Below are 15,261 nucleotides of genomic sequence, written 5' to 3'. Positions count from 1 at the left end.
ACAGTTTCTGCGTCAGTCTCTCTTTTATTTTGCCACTAGGCTTTTCGATGATTCACACCATCATCTTCAGGTGGAGAGTTATTTTTTTACATAGCTGGTTTTGGTTAAGAATACAGACGTCTTTCCACAGTCGCAGACCAAAGGCAGTGCAGGTTATTTTGCGTCTTTTGCTAACTATAAAAATTGTTTATTTAGAAAAGGCACTTTTGAGGTTAAAGCATGAATTTATGACAGTGAATTGTACTTACAGGGATGATAGAGTTGTAAAATGTCGGCATACTGTTGCCTTATGTATGTCCTCATCACCGTACGTTACATTTAATACTGTCACTTCAAAGATGTCCCATTCGGGAGGACGACAGTTCAAACCTTCGTCGGGCCGTCCTGATTTAGGTTTTCCGTGATTTCCCTAAATCGCTTCAGGCAAATGCTGAGATGGTTCCTTTGAAAGGGCACGGTCGATTACCTTCCCCATCCTCCCATGATCTAAGCCTGGGCTCTGTATCTAATGACATCGTTGTCGACGGGACGTTAGGAATTAATTTCCTCTTCCTCAAAGATGTTGCACATGTTACAGATATGTTTGTTCATATTGAATATAGAGACGAAAAATTAAATGATTTCTACTTAAATATGATCGTCTTTTTTAAAAGTACGAATGGGCTGCACCGGAATATTGACATGTGCACAACTCACTTATTATTATATTAGGTACTTTTTTTACTGTACTGTAGCATTGGATGCAAAAATAATGATAAAATGGTTACGTACATGAATATAATTTCATTTTGTTTAAAAAAGTTGTAAATGGACTGCACTTGAGTTGTTACGTTAATTTCTTATATATAAAAAATTACAACACATCATGCATATGTATTGTGATTTTAACTTGTTGAGCGACGAATGGGTATGGTCACATTAATTGCTGTGCATTAACACTATAAATTATGAGAATGCTTCAAGTAATTTGTCATCTGCGTCCGAACAGGCCTTGGAAGGCCCAACGGTACCTACCGGCCGCCGTGTCATCCTCAGTCCACAGGCGTCACTGGATGCGGACATGGAGAGCCATCTGGTCAGCACACCACTCTCCCGGCCGTATGTCAGTTTACTAGACCGGCGACGCTACTTCTCAATCAAGTAGCTCCTCAGTTTGCCTCACAAGGGCTGAGTGCATCCCGCTTGCCAACAGCGCTCGGCAGACCGGATGGTCACCCATCCAGGTGCTAGCCCAGCCAGACAGCACTTAACTTCGGTGATCTGACGGGAACCGGTGTTACCACTGCGGCTTGGCCGTTGGCACAAGTAATTTGTCAAAGTTTTTCAAAACGTTGGTTGAGCCCGTTTCACTAACGTCGTTGAGACATGTAAACAAAGAATTCTCCACCTGAAGATTATGGTGTGAACCATCGAAACGCGCAGTGGCAAAATAAATAGTAACTGACCTACAAACTGTTTAATTTATATTTATCAGCAGCCGCAGCCCTCATAATCCCGTTCCATATGGACGAAATGTTCAGCGTGTGTAATCACCACAGACGTCCATACATGATCTGCAACATGTTGCCGTGCTGGCCACAAGGTTAATAAGGAGTTCTTGTGGTAAAGCGTTACATTCCTCCACCAGCACGGTTGACAACTGCTAGATGATCGTCGGTACATATGGCCGTACTGCATTACGTCTCCCCAACGCTTTCCACACCGACGAGATTTAAGTCGAGGGAACAGGCAGGCTAGCCCATTCGCTAAATAACCTCTCGTTCTAGCCCACTTGGGCTTTTCAATGCGGTCGCACGTTGTCATTTATAAAAATGCAGCCAGAGCCGAGTAAACCCCTGAAAAGACGCACGTGAGTGTAGTGTCGCAATAACCTTCACCGGTGAGAGTGCCGAGATGCAGGTCGGTACGACAATGAAACATTGTGCCACCACATACCCGAACGACCGGCGTCTTCTCAGAGGTGAATTCGGTCCTGACTTAATTTTTATTGATGGTAACATTTGCTTGTATACTTTCACTGCCTTGCTAGTCGCTTTAATTTTTCGACACTGAGAACCGCCCTACGTGAGTCATTGTTATCACAAGCAAAGCCGCAAATGAAATTATTGGCTCACAGCTTCACCTTTTCAGTGAATCTGTTTGCAGTTATAGCTTTTTAACAGCTGAAAATTGTTTATAGTGCGCTCATGTTGATACTTCACGGTCCGTTCATTAAAACTCCATCCGAATAGGCCTCGGAAGACCCAACGCTACTCACCGACCGCCGTGCCATTCTCATCCAATAGGCGTCACTGGATGCGCATATGGTTGAGTCAGTTTTCGTGATCGGAGCCGCTACTTCTCTATCAAGTAGCTCCTCATTTGGTCGCACAAGAGCAGAGTGCACCCAACATGCCACCAGCGCTCATCACAACTGGACGGTCACCCATCCAAGTGCTAGCCAAGCCCGACAGTGGTTAACTGCGGTGATCTGACGGGAACGGTATTATCACTGTGGCAAGGGCGTTGGCATGGTTATGATGTTAGAAGAAACCCCAGAAAGATATTAATTATGATTAGAGTGTACTATGTCGAATGCCTCCTTTTATACCAGCTTTATTTTACGGCCCTGCACCGCTGGTTTCCCTCAATAACTTGTTGTTTTAGTTTCAGTCGGAAGACTGCTTTGATATCACTGTCCAGGCTTTTTATACTATGGATGTGCTTTCATCTCTACTGTAATCTTCATTCGTTTGACCAGCTTACCGTATTCAAGCCCCAGTTTACACTACAATTTTTATCTCTCGTACTTCACTCCATAAGCAAATTAATCTAGTCTTGATGTCTCACGGTGAGTCCTACAACCTCCAGCTTCTTTTACATAAGTTGCACCACAGGGCTCGTTTCTCCTCGATTTGATTCAGCACCTCTTCATAAGTTAACCATCTAATCTTCAGCATTTACTGCCTGTACTTACGAATAAACTTTTATCGGTACAGTTGCAGTAAATATTAAATATGCTACTAACGTGACATACATCCGAGAATACGCACAATCTGGTTCAAAAATGGCTCTAAGCACTATGGGACTTAACATCTGAGGTCAACAGTCCACTAGACTTAGAACTACTTAAACCTAACTAACCTAAAGACAACACACACATCCATGGCCAACGCAGGATTCGAACCTGCGACCGTAGCAGCAGCGCGGTTCCGGACTGAAACGCCTAGAACCGCTCGGCCACAGCGGCCGGCCACAGTCTGCTGTAACATTCTTTCATATTTTGTATGACGAAAGAACAATTTACTTAAACTTGTCAACAAAAAATTTGGAGCGGAAAGCAGCACCAAGAAGGATATACCTGCATCTATCTGCAAGTCGCATTATTACAACATGAAAATTAAACCTGGGTGACCCATGATCTAAATGTAAGGCATTTAATGCAGTTTTGGCGACGGGTTTTCAGAAGCACGCCGTATTTTAATCGGCAAGAATAGCACTTAATAAACAAAATCCAACATATTTAGCTACTCTAGATATATTCAAGAAAATGCTGAAAAAAGCCAAGTGTTTTTATGGTTCTCAAGAATTGTCTTCATAGCTCCGAACGGTATGTGTAATGCATGAAAAACTGCTAGAACTATATATTACGAAACTGACCGATTTAGATTGTTTATAAAAAGTAATTTCATCAAATATTGCCACGTCACTCAGAGCAGCCATTATGTCTTAAATAATTTCAGTGAAGCGCGCTATATTTGGAGAGTGAATCTGTGAATATAAATAGTTAAGCGCTGTGACTGGTCTTACTTATTTATAAACCGTAGTAAATTAAACAATCACAGTCGCAGCACTCTGAGCCGACAGGACCGTGTTAATTTTTTAAATATATTGGATTGACTTTCTTCTTCACCTATCACATCCGGTCCAGGAGGCTTCAGGGTCGTCGTTTTGCTGGTCTCTCTATTGACGGGTTCGACGAATCGCAATGAAGTGGAAATATTAGAAAAGGCTTTTGTTATCATCAATTTGAAGAATTCATTAAATTATATAGTACCGCTTTTGAAAAACTCTTATACGAAAGTGCGAAACCCTGCTTTGGGGACCTATAGCAGCCGATACTCTAGTATATTTAGATCTGAAACATGAATTAGGTATCAAGGAGACAGAATCGGACTTGAGACTTTCAGCTGTGCTATTCTTCTTCGCACTGAATCATTGACTTAGCAACAAACATGAACTCTAAAGTAAAGTATGGGTAAACGTACAAGTCATCTGTGCCATATTGTTACGAAAAGAAGGACATGAATAGTCAGTGAAGTCATGCTGATATTTTAGGCTGGTAAATCAAACAAAGCATTAACGCTTGCAAGTGTAAAATAGAATGATAGGTTTATGAGAAAGAAAGTTTATCAATTCGTGTATTCTTTCCATTTTTACGGTATGATATTTCATAGCAGTTTTTCTCCTGTATAGTCTCTGACGAACGTTTTAATCTGTCCTTTTTTCTCCATTTGTCTTCAGTCATGAATTTTTAGTCGTGAGGCCTGCTTGTGTGACGACCATTGGTGATTTAGGAACTCATTAATGTATTACTAATACGTCTGCTAACTTGGAAGTTAAGGAGCGCGTTAGTTTTTCGACAATATAATTTAGCAAAAATAAGAATGCACAGAAAAATTTTCCTTTTTGTACCTTGCTAGCTTTCAAGTGGCTACCAAATGACTACTTTTTATGCAAATTCATCTACAAATAACTTCAAAATACTCTGACAGGAAAAAATCACATCATCAATAAGTGATTAACATAAAGTAGTAAAATTTCGTGAATAAATTTGTCCAGATAACTTAGTTAAATGATTAACATTTCAAGAACACTGGTTAATGTAAGCGCAAATGTGAAATGCTGCTATATTAATAACCGGTGTAAACGCCAGAATGTTGAATGCAAGCATACAAACGTGCATGCATTGTGTTGTACAGGTGCCGGATGTCAGTTTGTGGGATGGAGTTCCATGACTGTTGCACTTGGTTGGTCAATACAGGAACGAGGGTTAATTCTGTTTGTGTTCGACGCTGGAGTTATTTTCTGATTACGTCCCATATGTGCTCGACTGGAGACAGATGTAGTGATCGATGATGATGTGGGGCGCTCAACTGCGTGGTTATCAGCCCCCGTACAAATTCCCAACCTTTGCTCAGTCCATTCCCGCCACTTTCAAGATGATAAAACGATGAGGACAACACCCAGTATCTCGAGGCAGGTGAAAATCCCTAACCCCGCCGGGAATCGAACCCGGGACCCCGTGCTCGGGAAGCGAGAATGCGACCACGAGCTGCGGACTGTAGTGATCGAGCAGGCTAAGGCAGCATGTCGACACTCTGTAGAGCGTGTGAGGTTATAACAGCCCTATGTGGGCGAACCTTATCCTTTTGGGAAACACCCCCTGGAATGCTATTTCTGAATGGCAGGACAGCAAATAGAATCACCGGACTGATGTGCAGATTTGCAGTAAGGGTGCGTGGGATACCCACGAGAGAGCTGCTGCTGTCATAATAAATCGGACCTCAGACAACCACTCCAGGAGTAGATGAATCGTGCATAGCACGCAGATAGGTTACTTTCAGGCCCTCAACTGAACTCTTTCTAAGCCATTAGTGGCACCGAGGCAGAACCAGCTTTCATCAGAAAACACAACAGACCTCCACCCTGTCCTTCAATGAGCTCTCGCTTGACACAACTGAAGTCGCAAATGGCTGTGGTTTGGGATCTGTGGAATGTACGCTAAAGGGCGTCTGGTTCCGAGCTGTCCTTGAAGAAACCTATTGGCAAACGGTTCGTTGTGTCACTGTGGTGCCAACTACTGATCAAATTGCTGCTGTAGAAGATACACTACGATGCACCAGAACCATACGCCGAGCACGATAGTCGCCTTTCCTCTCGACAATGCCGCGTGGGCGTCCGGAGTCCGCTCTCCTTGTGACCGCACATTCCCGTGACCACCGCTGTCAGCAATCATGTACAATGGCCACATTCCTGCCAAGGCGTTCTGCAGTATCATAGAAGGAACATGCAGCTCCTTGTAGCCCCGTTGCACGACCTCGTTCAAACCCAGTGAGGTATTGATAACTACGTCTTTGTCGCCTTAAAGGCACCCTTGACTAACATCTGCTCACCACGTTCAGTCTTAAAGTTAACTAATGCTCACGCTTTTTTGAAATAGAGGAGGATCCCCTCCACTCCCACACCGGCATGATGGCCAACTCAAAAGGTCTACTCTCACCTCTTCATAAGGGTTAGTTTCGCAAGATGTGGGTACTGCGATGTTTGCGTACGTCTGGTTAAGGTTAACCATTAATATACGCTCATCTGGATATAGATTGGATCGAAAGTCGAACGTAGGGTAGCGGTTTGAAGGGCAGAGGAAAAAAAGTGCCAAGGCAATAGCCAAGGGAAAAAGTACCTCTGCGATAGTTTGGTCGGGAAGTAAGAGCAGTACCGGATGCCTTGCTGCCTGCGACAGGTCATGCTAGGGTAGGCTTTGTTAGTAGTGGGTATCATGCAGATCGATACCTTTGACGTTGTGCGGTGCTGTAACTCGGCGACTGCCGCTGGGTGACGGTGTTGATCTCTCGGTCAACGTCAGCAAACCTGTAACAGTTAGGTTCATCATCGTTTTGTGTCCGATGGGTCATATATCAGATGCACAGTGTAGGGTGGTGTTGGCGATTAGTTTGTGCGTTAGTGGGCGAGCTCGTCGGTTTCCCTTCTGTGGCCTGTTGGTCGACTTTAATATCAACGTTGCTGATATGCAGGGGCTTGCCGACGTTTGTCGCTTGTTAGTGTATGTTAACTTGCCATAGGTGGTTATGCCCTAGCTAGTAGTGTCTTTGGCCGCTCACGAAGGATACAGATCGTATTTAAAGCAGACCTGATTTGCATCCTCATAGCGGCACTACTGGCGCCAGTCTTACGCTACTTGCGAGAAATCTGAATACACATCATCCTTCAGATGCAGAAACACGCCTAACAACTTTTTTTTATGTCGCACTTCTTCTTGGTGGTGCGATTTTTTCCCATCAGTGTGTTACACCGCGTAAGACGCGCAGCGGAAGAGGCACTGCACTCCCATTAAGGCGGAAAGGATCCAAATCTCAGTGCAGCCAGTCTAACAATTCTGATTAATATTTTCTGTGGTTTCTCTGAGAGGGTTAACAAAATCATCTGATGATTCTTTGTAACAGTCACATCACCGTCCTTGTCCATTATGAGCTTACGTCCCGCCTCCAGTGATCTCGTTGTTAAACCCAGATATTGCTCTAATATTCCGAATCCTCTCTCATTTACTTTGTTATGTCTGCCATTTAAACCAAGAGATGTATAGATGTATATTATTGTTGTTGCTTTCAGCATACATTTTCTATCTCAATTTACCTCATTAATAATCGCAATCGAAAAAGCTATTCCATACCTGTTTCAAAGGTTTCAGGGTGGGTCTGCTCAATATAAACATACAGGATGAACCGGAATTTCACCTGAAAATGTGCAGAGGTTGTTCCGGGATACCCAAGGTGTCCGGCGGCTCTTTACAGAGTAAAGATAATGAGTTATTCGGTTTGTTACCGCAGTTACCTATGTTTCTGTGAAAATACCTTAACAAACGCTAGTAACCCACTAACACGCATTTACGAAAACGTACGACACAGAATACACAACACAGAGTAATGCAAAATCCGTGGATACGGAAGTACTGTAATGTGGTCGCTGTCGGCACGGAAACACCTCAGCACAGCTTCGTTGTGACGCTCTTCCATTGTATTCAGTGAACACTTAGACAAGTTGCATATAGGATTACTTTTCAACAGTAAACTTATCCCCTGCACTGCTGTAAACCCACAACTAACACTGCCTTACAACAGAACCCTCGACACCCCCGAGCAGTACTGAAAACATACTTGAGGAAAACGAGCTAAAGAGGGAATTACAGTCGTCGACAGCAGGTACAGTGAGGGAATGGAAACAAGACCCACAGCGCATACCGTCTACTTGCGCTCTGTTGCGCATTGTTTTCCGTGCAGCGCATGACACAAAGGTAACTGGAGGAAGAAACCAAATGAAGTGCAATAATTCTTTAACGAACCGACAGAGACCGTGCGTCCCTTGTAGCAAAATACTCACAAAGTATCCCCGTAACAACCTCTGAAGCCGGCCGGTGTGGCCGAGCGGTTCTAGGCGCTTCAGTCTGGAACCGCGCGACCGCTGCGGTCGCAGGTTCGAATCCTGCCTCGGGCATGGATGTGTGTGATGTCCTTAGGTTAGTTAGGTTTAAGTAGTTCTAAGTTCTAGGGGACTGATGACCTCAGATGTTAAGTCCCATAGTGCTCAGAGCCATTTGAGCCAACCTCTGAAACTTTGTCGGTGGAGTTCTTGTTCAGCTACATACATTTTTTAGTTAGTTGTGAATTATCTGGAATATTGTCCTTCTTCCAATGCTTTTTTTTTTTTTTTTTTGTCATTCAGAATATTGTCGTTTTTCGTTTTGACACTGTACGAAATACTCTATTTGGAGAGTGGAGAGCGAGACTTCCCTTTTTTTCGTTGTAATGCCGTAAGACAGCCATGCCAGTTTTCATCGCAGTAGAGTGGTGATTTTCTTCTACTAAATGTTGAGTCGGTATATTCGCTCTTCACTCCATTTATGTTTTTTTTTATCCGATATCAAAATTACCTGCAGTCCTCTCATTAGATTTATAGCTGCAGCTAAGAAGTGTAGTCATAAGCATTTAAGAATCTTTAAGTTAAATGCCGTGCACAGGCCCTGTCAGGCGCCTCAGTACCGACTGACCACCGTGTCATCATTTGCCAATTGTGTCATTGGACGCGACATGGAGGGGTTGGCGTCAGCACACCGCTCTCCCGGCCATTGTCAATTTTCGTGATCTGGAGCCGTTACTACTCAGTCAAATAGCTCTTCAATTGGCTGTCTGCACTCTCTTCCAGTCCTCTCACACAAAAAAAACCTAGCAGATCTGGGGATCGAATCTGGATCCTCCGCATGGTAGACATTCGCAATGAGCTCTTTCTTCCCTCTATGGGCAGGAAACGGAACTACAAAAAAAAAAAAAAGAACTACTTGTGACCGCCATTTGTGTCCTAACAAAAAGGAACTGCACCTCTTCAGGCGTTAGCGCCTACTTATGCCTATCCCAAAACAACTAACCTATTACTGATAGGGGGTCAGGAAAGGAAGAAAGTGGGGGGAGTGAAGAAACAGGGGAGCGATGAAAATGAAGGTTGTGTAGGGGCCTTTTTTAAGTATTATTTTACACACATCAAAAGAATGTCTTGTATCACCTCGCATCCGAGAGGTCCGGAACCTGTACAGAAAAGTGGAATAGAGATCAACATAAACATCATTTCCGCCCCTTTTATTGCTCATGGAAACGACATTGCATGTTGTATCAGCAAACAGCGAGACCTTCAGAGGTGGTGGTCCAGATTGCTGTACACACCAGTACGTCTAATACCCAGTAGCACGTCCTCTTGCACTGATGCATGCCTGTATTCGTCGTGGCATACTAGCTAAAAGTTCATCACGGCACTGTTGGTCCAGATTGTCCCACTCCTCAACAGCGGTTGAGTGGTTGGTTGGTCACGTCGTCCATAAACAGCTCTTTTCAGTCTATCCCATGCATGTTCGATAGGGTTCTTGTCTGGAGAACAAGATGGCCACTCTAGTCGAGCGATGGCGTTATCGTGAAGTAAGTCATTCACAAGATGTGCGCGATGGGGGCGCGAACTGTTGTCCATGAAGACGAATGCCTCGCCAATATACAGCCGATATAGTTGCACTATCGGTCGGAGGATGGCATTCACGTATCATCGGTGAAAGGAATGTGATGCCAATCCTGAGCGGTCCATTTGACATGTTGTTGGGCCCATATGTAGCGCACTGCATGGTTTCATGGTTGTAAAGATGGACCTTGCCATGGATGTCGGTAGTGAAGTTGCGCATCATGCAGCTTACTGCGCACAGATTGAGTCGTAACACGACGTCCTGTGGCTGCACGAAAAGCATTATTCAACGTGGTGACACTGCTGTCAGGGTTCCTCCGAGCCATAATCCGTAGGTAACGGTCATCCTCTGCCGTAGTAGCCCTTGGGTGGCCTCAGTGAGGCATGTCATCGACAGTTCCTGTCTCCCTGTATCTTCCTCATGTCTGAACAACATCGCTTTGGTTCACTCCGAGACGCCTGGACACTTACCTTGTTGAGAGTGCTTACTGGCACAAAGTAACAATGCGGTCGTGATAGAACCGCGGTATTGACCGTCTAGCCATGGTTGAACTACAGACAACACGAGCCGTGTACCTCCTTCCTGGTGGAATGACTGGAACTGACCGGCTGTCGGACCCACTCCGTCTAATAGGCGCTGCTCATACATGGTTGTTTACATCTTTGGGCGAGTTTAGTGACATCTATGAACAGTCAAAGAGCCTGTGTCTGTGATACAATATCCAGAGTCAAAGTCTATCTACAGGAGTTCTGGGAACCGGGGTGATGCAAAACTTTTTTTGATGTTTGTATTTTTATTTTTGTTATTTTTTTTTATATGTACCAGTTGCGCCTTGGGATGGTGGAATAACCAAATGTGCCTTCTCGAAATTTTAATGGGGTTTTCCGTTTGTAGTTCGTTCAGAGAATCTTGTCGGCAAAATGAGCATCAGCATCACATGACTTGCACGTTCCTGCTGGAAGGCCGCTATTGAAAGTCGCTCCATAGTAAATTTGAAAAGAATTGCTTGTATCCGTGGCTGTGAACAAGTGCACAGAGTCCATCATTAAGGTGCGTCTAATAACCTATCTCCAATTTCTCGTCGTGGCCAAAAAGGTAGTGGACCTTATGGCTGCATATCCAATTCACAGCGTTAGTTTCCGTTGCAGGATCGAGCCCAAATGGTGGCCAGATTCATCGTCACGATGCGTTAATGCTGTGGACACGTTCCACCTATCGGCATGGAGGGTCCTGAGGAGATGTCTAGCTAGCGTGAAACATACGGCGCAGCCTCAGGCCCGCAGTCACTAGGTGGAAGCTGTGATAGTCGCCACAATGGGGCGCTCCACGAAGGTTCAAAAATGGCTCTGAGCACTATGGAACTTAACATCTGAGGTCATCAGGCCCCTAGAACTTAGATCTACTTAAACCTAACTAACCTAAGGACATCCATGCCCGAGGCAGGATTCGAACCTGCGACCGTAGCGGTCGCGCGGTTCCAGGCTGAAGCGCCTAGAACCGCTCGTACACACCGGCCGGCTCCACGTAGGGTCGGCCAGCATCGCAATCTTCTCTGTCATCGACATCATCAACCCAGGAGTTATAAACTGGCAGCAAGCGACTGTTGCGCCCATCAAGAGTGATGCTACCACGGTGGAGTACGGGGAGCTTCCCTCCACGGGATCTGTTGTTGTCAGAAAAATGGCTCTGAGCACTATGGGACTTAACATCTATGGTCATCAGTCCCCTAGAACTTAGAACTACTTAAACCTAACTAACTTAAGGACATCAGACACATCCATGCCCGAGGCAGGATTCGTACCTGCGACCGTAGCAGTCGCGCGGCTCCGGACTGAGCGCCTAGAACCGCTAGACCACCGCGGCCGGCTGTTGTTGTCAGGCGGGATTGCAGGCAGTGGAAAGGACGCCAGCTGGGACACTGGGAGTAGCTACTCCTGTCGTTGGGACGTTCAGAGGGAGAACACTGTCTGGTATCTGGTCCACTACTCGTGATGCCGTATTAAGTTTAAAATAATATGCCATTTTACCTTGTCGAACGCCCATCTAGTGTCAAGCTGTTAACAATTCCTGAACTACCGTACCTACATTTCTGTTCTGTCGGCGTTTCTAGTTCGAACTGAGAAGCAGCTGATGTAGTACAGGTGCAAATAGTAACAATGAAGTCATGTGTATCGATTTGTGATATGTGACGCCCAGCAGTGGTAGCTGACGTCATCCCGAGGCAGCTGCGTACCTTATGGCAGGAAGGCGAGCAGCCCGTACTCGGAACAAAGCACCGGCAGGCAGCCGACCTCGCGTAACTTCTGTTGCTACTCGAGGGCGACAGCGCCCTTTTCCGCGCGATCGCTCATCAAACACGCGCCGGACGTGTTTACCGACGCCATTCGGGGACCCTTGAACCGCGCTAACTCGCCCAAAGGACGTAACCGGCCGGCCCTGCGACCGGCAGCAGTCCTTTCCGCTGCGCTCAGCTGCCGCCGAGTCCGTTGGCGGTGCTGCTGGTGTCACACGCAACGCGCCGTTTAGGGGCCACTGGAGAGTTCCGCGCCAGCTGTTGTCGCCGCGCGCGGCATTATAGGTGAAGTGCGGCCAGGGGGTCCCAGGCGTCGGCTTTACGGGGCACTGCGCTTACAAATAGCCCTATATATCCAATTCTTATTTTACGGCGCGGCTGACAGCAGGAGGGTCGGGGCGGCGGGGCGGAGTGGGTCCGCCCGAATGGCTGCTCGGATTCGGGGTGCCGAGGGGCGTGCAGGCGCAAGGACACGGCCCGAGCAACAGTTGCCTAACCGCGCACAATGCCCGGTCGGCGACAATGCGCCCCCGCTGGGCCGAACCGCGCCGCGTCGCACCCAATAACACTTTATTTCGGTATTATGATCTGCCGGCAAGCCGAGCCCGACTGCTTCGTCTACAGTTTCATTTCCTGTCCGCAACGGCGCTTTATTCGCGGCCCGCCATTTTTCTACTTCCCGTCGAGCCACTTTCTGATCCCCCGTTTCTCTCGTGTGTGTGTGTGACACCGCTCTCGAAAAGCGTATTGCCGCGCGGCCTCACTACAAGCCCACCCCCTCCCCTGTCCCCTTCCGTTGCTACTTTTATCCCGGAAGCGAGCGGACGGTGGCGACACGAGGCCACGCCGCGGGTGGACTTAATATGAATTTATTCATGTGTCTCAACGTCTACTTTGCGGCTGCGCTCGGTAAATCTCCATTAGGTGTACTTTCGTTGCCGCAAAAGGCACCTCGCACAATAGTTGCGAAGCGACGGAGAGAGAGAGAGAGAGAACGAGGGTGAATAGCTGGGAGGGGGTAAAAAAGTAAGAGAGACGTGTGAGAAAGAGAGGGGTAGCAGAGGAGCGCGAGTAGACGCGCGGTAGAGCTCGCCGCTGCCGCTGGCTGAGACCCACACAGACTCAGAGACGGGCGCGGCGGTGTCCCGCGGAAGCCCCGGTGCGCCCTCAGACGTCCGCCCGCCAGATCCCAGATTAGGCCAGCCACTCCGCTCGCGGCTCCTCTATTGTCGCTCCCGCGGCGGACTTAATGCAGACGGAGTGCCTCTGGCGAGCGCCGAGTCCAGCGCGGCAATTCGTGAGCCGCTGCCGCCCTGCGACCGCAGTATCTCTTAGTCAGCCGCACAACTTGTATCACTCTCTTGGCTCCCGTCACCGGTCCCACCTTCTTCTTCTTCTTCTCCTTCTCCTTAGCAGGCGGTGGCCAAACGAGTTCCTAACTCGCGAAGACGCCCAGTAAGTTTATAAATTTCATTACGGTTCTACATCATCTGACTAAAAGTATGCGGTCACCCCCTTATGTTACGAGGGATTGACCACTGTACGTCACGAGAGGCAGTCTCGCCAGTATAAAAGGACGTGGGAGGTACTGTGTCGACATCACTGAAAACTTCTTGATGCAATGATTTACCGACAACCGTACGTATTGTAGAAATTTATTTTATTTTATGAACTTCTATGTGCTACCAGTTTCGGCATTACATTGATGCCATCTTCAGGCCCCACTCGTCATAGTCGTAAAATCGCTATCACGGAAGGAGCCATATAACTGGATCCGTGAATCAAATCGTCCTGCAACAGCTCTTGGTGGCCGGGAGCTGGTACTGTTGCAGGACGATTTGATTCACGGATCCAGTTACACGGCTCCTTCCGTGATAGCGATTTTACGACTATGAAGAGTGGGGGCTGAAGATGGCATCAATGTAATGCCGAAACTGGTAGCACATAGAAGTTCATAAAATAAAATAAATTTCTACAATACATACGGCTGTTGGTAAATTATTGCATCAAGAAGTTCATGCCAGCCGTCGTCCCACGCTCCATAATGAATCAACGAAGATCACTGAAAACTGTCTCAGCTGGAATCCCACAGGGAGCGGTGATATCGCCATGCCTGTTTAATTTGTATATTAACGACATTCCCACCATTCAGCACGTCACCGCCAGTCTGTACGCTGATGAGACGGCCTTCCTAACCCCTGGAACGAACATCGATCAGCTTCTCAACAGGATGCAGTGACAACTTGTCGTCACCGAAAAATGAGCAAAGCGCAATAAAATCACCCTAAACCCTATGAAAATTGCAGCAATACTGTTTACGAAGAAACGGCCGGAATAGAAGACCCGACTTGCCATTAATGGACAGCCAATACCCTGGACTAGGACGACGAAGTACCTGGGAGCGATACTGTATAAAGGGATGACTTTTACCCCACACATACAAGATAGGAAACTGAATACTATGAAGATGATCCGGGCACTCACGCCGTTTTTCACGAGCTGGAATCTAAACCCGCCAATGAAATTAAAACTTTATAGAGCAACGGTACAACCCTCACTGCTGTACGGCTCGACGTCTTGGGGAACAACATGTGACTCTAATATATGTAGTTTGCAACCATTACAAAACAGATGTTTGAAGTGGAGTCTAGGCGCCCCACGATGGGTCAGGACGAGGTAAAATACACAAGCTGACTGGAGAAAACTACATCGCTGAGAAGATAAAATACCATTCAACTCGTCTTTTTCACAAATTAGACGAGTATCGGACAAATGTCCGTCCGCCAACTTGCGAATGTAGGCCAGGCCGTACCACAACGTTGGCACAAATACAAGGTGCTTCGAGCCATTATTGCACCTCCACAGGACCATCAAAGATGCAATCTTCAATTATTCGTGATAGTTATTGTCCATCAATCGTACGACTACATAACCAACACCATCAAAGGGCTCAAGGACCCACAGAGAGGCCAAGCCCCTTTGCAAGCGAATACACAGTAAAGTGAAACCATTTCCCACATCTTGCCACTCCAGAAGAAATAATCGCCAAAGGTGATCACTCTTGGGACACAATATGCCAAAAAAAAAAAAAAAAGACTGTGTCGTCAGTAGAAAAGCAATAACAATAGAACAGGTCGAGCTTCACGTGGAGAACTCGGCAAGTGCCATTACCTGATTTCCCCGAAAGTTCGCT

General features: G+C 46.6%; 1 pseudogene; it reads right to left on the bottom strand.

Annotated features, from left to right (window-relative positions):
• Positions 1-1,183: 1,183 nt before the first annotated feature.
• LOC126476113 (5S ribosomal RNA) lies at positions 1,184-1,301 on the bottom strand (annotated as a pseudogene).
• Positions 1,302-15,261: the final 13,960 nt, after the last annotated feature.

The sequence above is a fragment of the Schistocerca serialis genome, chromosome 4 (assembly GCF_023864345.2).
Source record: "Schistocerca serialis cubense isolate TAMUIC-IGC-003099 chromosome 4, iqSchSeri2.2, whole genome shotgun sequence".
Classification (NCBI taxonomy): Eukaryota; Metazoa; Arthropoda; class Insecta; order Orthoptera; family Acrididae; genus Schistocerca; species Schistocerca serialis.
Note: the sequence above shows the minus strand (reverse complement) of the source record. Positions and strands in the feature narration are given on the sequence as shown.